The following is a 6,108-nucleotide window of genomic DNA, read 5'->3' on the forward strand; positions in this document are numbered from 1 at the left end:
CTAATAAATAAATAAATAAATAGCCTCAGATTTTTCCAGTTTATTTTATGCATCAATTTGTGTAACAATCCCATTCATGGGATCTCCAATACCATTCCCCATCATCATCTCTGCAAGAATACTGTGAACCTTGTCTACATGGAAAATTAAATCCAGTTCACAGACATTTTCAAAACACTTGTCTAATGTTTCCACAAATACTTGAATTGGATCTAAAATGCTAAGTTCACTTTCTGAAGAGTCCACACAGAAGACAAAATATAATATTGCATGGAGGCTAAAGAGCATCCTACTAAAGGATGAATGGGTCAACCAGGAAATTAAAGAAGAATTTTAAAAATCCATGGAAATAAATGAAAATGAAAACATAACTGTCCAAAATCTTTGGATGGAGCAAAGGTGGTCCTAAGAAGGAAGTATATAGCAGTACAAGCCTTTCTCAAGAAACAAGAAAGGTCTCAAAAACACAAACTAACCTTACACCTAAAGGAGCTGGAGAAAAGCCTAAACCCAGCAGAAGAAGAGAAATAATAAAGATTAGAGCAGAAATCAATGAAATAGAAACCAAAAGAACAGTAGAACAGATCATGAAACTAGGAGCTGGTTCTTTGAAAGAATTAATAAGATTGATAAACACTTGGCCAGACTTATCAAAAAGAAAAGAGAAAGGACCCAAATAAATAAAATCATAAATGAAAGAGGAGAAATCACAACCAACACTGAAGAAATACAAACAATTATAAGAACATATTATGAGCAACTATATGCAAACAAATTAGGCAATCTGGAAGAAATGGATGCATTCCTAGAGACGTATAAACTACCAAAACCAAAACAGGAAGAAATAGAAAACCTGAACAGATCCATAACCAGCAAGGAAATTGAAGCATTAATCAAAAATCTCCCAACAGGGATGCCTGGGTGGCTCAGTGGGTTAAGCATCTACCTTCAGCTCAGGTCATGATCCCAGGGTCCTGGGATCAGGTCCCACATCAGGCTCCTTGCTCAAAAGTGAGCCTGCTTCTCCCTCTGCCTGCCGCTCCCCCTGCTTGTGCTCTCTCTCTCTGACAAATAAATAAATAAAATCTTAAATAAAAAAAAAAAGAAAGAAAGAAAATCTCCCAACAAACAAGAGCCCAAGGCTGGATGGCTTCCCAGGGGAATTCTACCAAACATTTAAAGAAGAATTAATACCTATTCTTCTGAAACTGTTTCCAAAAATAGAAATGGAAGGAAAACTTCCAAACTCTTTCTATGAGGCCAGCATTGCCTTTATCCTAAAACCAAAGACCCCACCAAAAAGGAGAATTACAGACCAATAACCCTGATGAACATGGATGCAAAAATTTTCACCAAAATACTAGCCAATAGGATCCAACAGTACATTAAAAGGATTATTCACTACGACCAAGTGGGATTTATTCCTGGGCTGTAAGGTGGTTCAACATCCACAAATCAATCAATGTGCTACACTACATAAATAAAAGAAAGGACAAGAACCATATGATCCTCTCAATACATTCAGAAAAAGCATTTGACACCATACAGCATACTTTTTTTTTAAAGATTTTATTTATTTATTTGTCAGAGAGACAGAGAGAGAGAGCATAAGCAGGGGGAGCAGCAGACAGAGGCAGCAGGAGAAGCAGGCTACCTGCTGAGCAAGGAGCCAGATGTGGGACTCGATCCCGGGACCCTGGGGTCATGACCTGAGCCAAAGGCAGCTGCTTAACCGAATGAGCTGCCCAGGCATCCCTACAGCATCCTTTCTTGATGAAAACTCTTCACAGTGTAGGGATAGAGGGAACATACTTCAGTATCATAAAAGTCATATATGAAAAGCCCACAGTGAATATCATTCTCAATGGGGAAAAACTGAGAGCTTTTCCCCTAAGGTCAGGAACACACCAGGGATGTCCACTATCACCACTGCTGTTCAGCATAGTACGAGAAGTCCTAACCTTAGCAATCAGACAACAAAAAGAAATAAAAGCAAAGAAGAAGTCAAACTCCCACTTTTTGCAGACGACATGATAGTCTATGTGGAAAACCCAAAAGACTCCACCCCAAAATTGTTAGAACTCATACAGGAATTTAGCAAAGTGGCAGGATATAAAATCAATGCACAGAAATCAGTTGCATTTCCATACACTAACAACGTGACAGAAGAAAGAGAAATTAAAGAGCCAATCCCATTTACAATCGCACCCAAAACCATAAGATACCTAGGAATAAACCTAACCAAAGAGGCAAAGGATCTCTACTCAGAAAACTGTAGAACACTCATGAAAGAAATTGAGGAAGACACAAAGAAATGGAAAAACATTCCATGCTCATGGATTGGAAGAACAAATATTGTTACAACATCTATGCTACCTAGAGCAATCTACACATTCAATGCAATCCCTATCAAAATGCCATCTACTTCTTTCATAGAGCTCGAACAAATAATCCTAAAATTTGTATGGAACCAGAAAAGACCCCAAATAGCCAGAGGAATGTTGAAAAAGAAAAGCAAAGCTGGTGGCATCACAATTCCGGACTTCAAGCTCTATTACAAAGCTGTAATGATCAAGACAGTATGGTACCGGCACAAAAACAGACACATAGATCAATGGAACAGAATAGAGAGCCCAGAAATGGACCCTGAACTGTATGGTCAACTAATCTTTTTTAAATATTTTTTTTAAGATTTTATTTATTTATCAGAGAGACAGAGGCAGGCAGAGGGAGAAGCAGGCCCCTTGCTGAGCAAGGAGCCCGATGTGGGACTCGATCCCAGGACCCTGGAATCATGACCTGAGCTGAAGGCAGACGCTTAACCGACTGAGCCACGCAGGCGTCCCTATGGTCAATTAATCTTAAACAAAGCAGGAAAGAATTGCCAATGGAAAAAAGACAGTCTCTTCAACAAATGGTGTTGGGGAAAATGGGACAGCCACATGCAGAAGAATGAAACTGGACCATTTCCTTACACCATACACAAAAATAGACTCAAAATGGATGAAAGACCTAAATGTGAGACAGGACTCCATCAAAATCCTAGAAGGAACACAGGCAGCAACCTCTTTGACCTCGGCTGCAGCAACTTCTTGCTAGACACGTCTCCAAGGGCAAGGGAAACAAAGGCAAAAATGAACTATTGGGACTTCATCAAGATAAAAAGCTTTTGCACAGCAAAGGAAACAGTCGACAAAACCAAAAGACAACCGACAGAATGGGAGAAGATATTTGCAAATGATGTATCAGATAAAGGGCTAGTATCCAAAATCTGTAAAGAACTTATCAGACTCGGGGCGCCTGGGTGGCTCAGTTGGTTAAGCGACTGCCTTCGGCTCAGGTCATGATCCTGGAGTCCCGGGATCGAGTCCTGCATCGGTCTCCCTGCTCGGCGGGGAGTCTGCTTCTCCCTCTGACCCTATCCCCTCTCATGTGCTCTCTCTCTCTCAATCTCTCTCTCAAATAAGTAAATAAAATCTTTAAAAAAAAAAAAAAGAACTTATCAGACTCAACACCCAAAGAACAAATAATCCAATCAAGAAATAGGCAGAAGGGGCACCTGGGTGGCTCAGTCGTTAAGCGTCTGCCTTCGGCTCAGGTCATGATCCCAGGGTCCTGGGATCGAGCCCCACATCGGGCTCCCTGCTCTGGCGGGAAGCCTGCTTCTCCCTCTCGCACTTCCCCTGCTTGTGTTCCCTCTCTCACTATCTCTCTCTCTGTCAAATAAATAAATAAAATCTTAAAAAAAAAAAAAGAAACGGGCAGAAGACAAGAACAGATACTTCTCCAAAGAAGACATCCACATGGCCAACAGACACATGAAAAAAATTATCCATATCACTCGGTGTCAGGGAAATACCAATCAAAACCACAATGAGATACCACCTCACACCAGTCAGAATGGCTAAAATTAACAAGTCAGGAAATGACAGATGTTGGCGAGGATGTGGAGTAAGGGGAACCCTCTTACACTGTTGGTGGGAATGCAAGCTGGTGCAGCCACTCTGGAAAAAAGTATGGAGGTTCCTCAAAAAGTTGAAAATAGAGCTACCCTACAACCCAGCAATTGCACTACTGGGTATTTACCCCAAAGATATGAATGTAGTGATCTGAAGGGGCACCTGCACCCCAATATTTATAGCAGCAATGTCCACAATAGCCAAACTATGGAAAGAGCCCAGATGTCCATTGATAGATGAATAGATAAAGAAGATGTGGTAGTTATATACAATGGAATATTACTCAGCCATCAAAAAAATATGAAATCTCGCCATTTGCAACAACATGGATGGAACTAGAGGGTATTATGCTAAGCGAAATGAGTCAATCAGAGAAAGACAATTATCATATGATCTCACTGATATGTGGAATTTAAGAAACAAAACAGAGGATCATAGGGGGAGAGGGGAAAAAATAAAATAAGTCATAACCAGAGAGGGAGACAAACCACAGAGACTCTTAATCATAGGAAACAAACTGAGGGTTACCAGAGGGGAGGGGGGATGGAGGGATGGGGTAACTGGGTGATGGTATTAAGGAGGGCATGTGATGTAAGGAGCACTGGGTATTATATAAAACTCATGAATCACTGAACTCTACCTCTGAAACTAATAATATACTATATGTTAGTTAATTGAATTTAAAAAAAAAATCCTATATATAAATATATATATATAATGTTGCATAATGTCTATAATTTGTTGTCAGATCCTCCAGTTAACAATTCTCCTTCTAGGAAATTTTTCATCTCTCTTAGATACCAAATGGAACATCTCCTTAATGACTTGCTCTTTTGTGTCTTCACTATAGGTCTGTAGAACTTGGAAAGCCACGGCTTCCTGTGGTTGTTGAAGATGAGGATCACCTTGACCATGGAGGAATTGGGCCCAACCAGGTGTGTGCTGGGGGCCAGGGTGGGGCAGGTTCAAGAGCCTCTCCTTGGGAGCTCAGTGAAGATTCTTCCCCCTGCCACCTCTTCCCCCCCCAAAAAAAAACCCATGTTTTTTTTTTCCTTTAAGTAAACTCTACAACCAATGTTGGGCTCAAACTTATGCCCTGGAGATCAAGAGTTGTGTGCTCTACCCACTGAGTTAGCCAGGTGCCCCAAGAACCATGATTTTTGATGGAAGAAAGAAAGTACAGATTTTCTGTAGTCCTATAGTTCCAAATTTGAATAAGTATCAGTATGGGGGCGCCTGGGTGGCTCAGTCGTTAAGCGTCTGCCTTCGGCTCAGGTCATGATCCCAGGGTCCTGGGATGGAGCCCAGCACTGGGTTCCCTGCTCAGCGGGAAGCCTGCTTCTCCCTCTCCCACTCCCCCTGCTTGTGTTCCCTCTCTCGCTACGTCTCTGTCAAATAAATAAATAAAATCTTTATTTATTTATTTTTAAAGATTTTATTTATTTATTTGTGAGAGAGAGAATGAGAGACAGAGAGCATGAGAGGGAAGAGGGTCAGAGGGAGAAGCAGACCCCCTGCTGAGCAGGGAGCCCGATGTGGGACTCGATCCCAGGACTCCAGGATCATGACCTGAGCCGAAGGCAGTCGCTTAACCAACTGAGCCACCCAGGCGCCCAAATAAAATCTTAAAAAAAAAAAAAGAAGTATCAGTATGAACACTATATATACATAGTTTTGTCCACTGGAAAGACCTAGGAACAGGGACCAACACAACAGTAATAAATGTCCCTAGGGCAAGGCACTCTTTAATTACTGTTTCTCATTAAAACAACTGCGATTCTTGGAGAAGTGGTGGAGACTGTTGGATGTTGGGGAAATTGTAGGACCCCACGGACTGGAGATGACTGTAAGGGAGACAAACTATTGAGGTGGGCCTGATTGAGCAAGTAAACTGGAAGGTAAGATGTTCATTGGAGAACTGGGTTTGAGATTTCTTTCTTTTTTTTTTTTTAAGATTTTGTTTATTTATTTGACAGAGAGAGACACAGCGAGAGAGTGAACACAAGCAGGGGGAGTGGGAGAAGGAGAAGCAGACTCCTTCGGAGCAGGGAGCCTGATGCGGGGGTCGATCCCAGGACCTCATGACCTGAGCTGAAGGCAGACGCTTAATGACTGAGCCACCCAGACGTCCCGCTTTTTTTTTTTTTTT

General features: G+C 41.6%; 1 pseudogene; it reads right to left on the bottom strand.

Annotated features, from left to right (window-relative positions):
* On the bottom strand, positions 1 to 4,873 carry LOC112832574 (AP-3 complex subunit sigma-1-like; annotated as a pseudogene).
* Between the last annotated feature and the right edge of the window lie 1,235 nt (positions 4,874 to 6,108).

The sequence above is a fragment of the Callorhinus ursinus genome, unplaced genomic scaffold (genome assembly GCF_003265705.2).
Source record: "Callorhinus ursinus isolate GAN/ISIS: 27379988/994484 unplaced genomic scaffold, GSC_fseal_2.0 scaffold14, whole genome shotgun sequence".
Classification (NCBI taxonomy): Eukaryota; Metazoa; Chordata; class Mammalia; order Carnivora; family Otariidae; genus Callorhinus; species Callorhinus ursinus.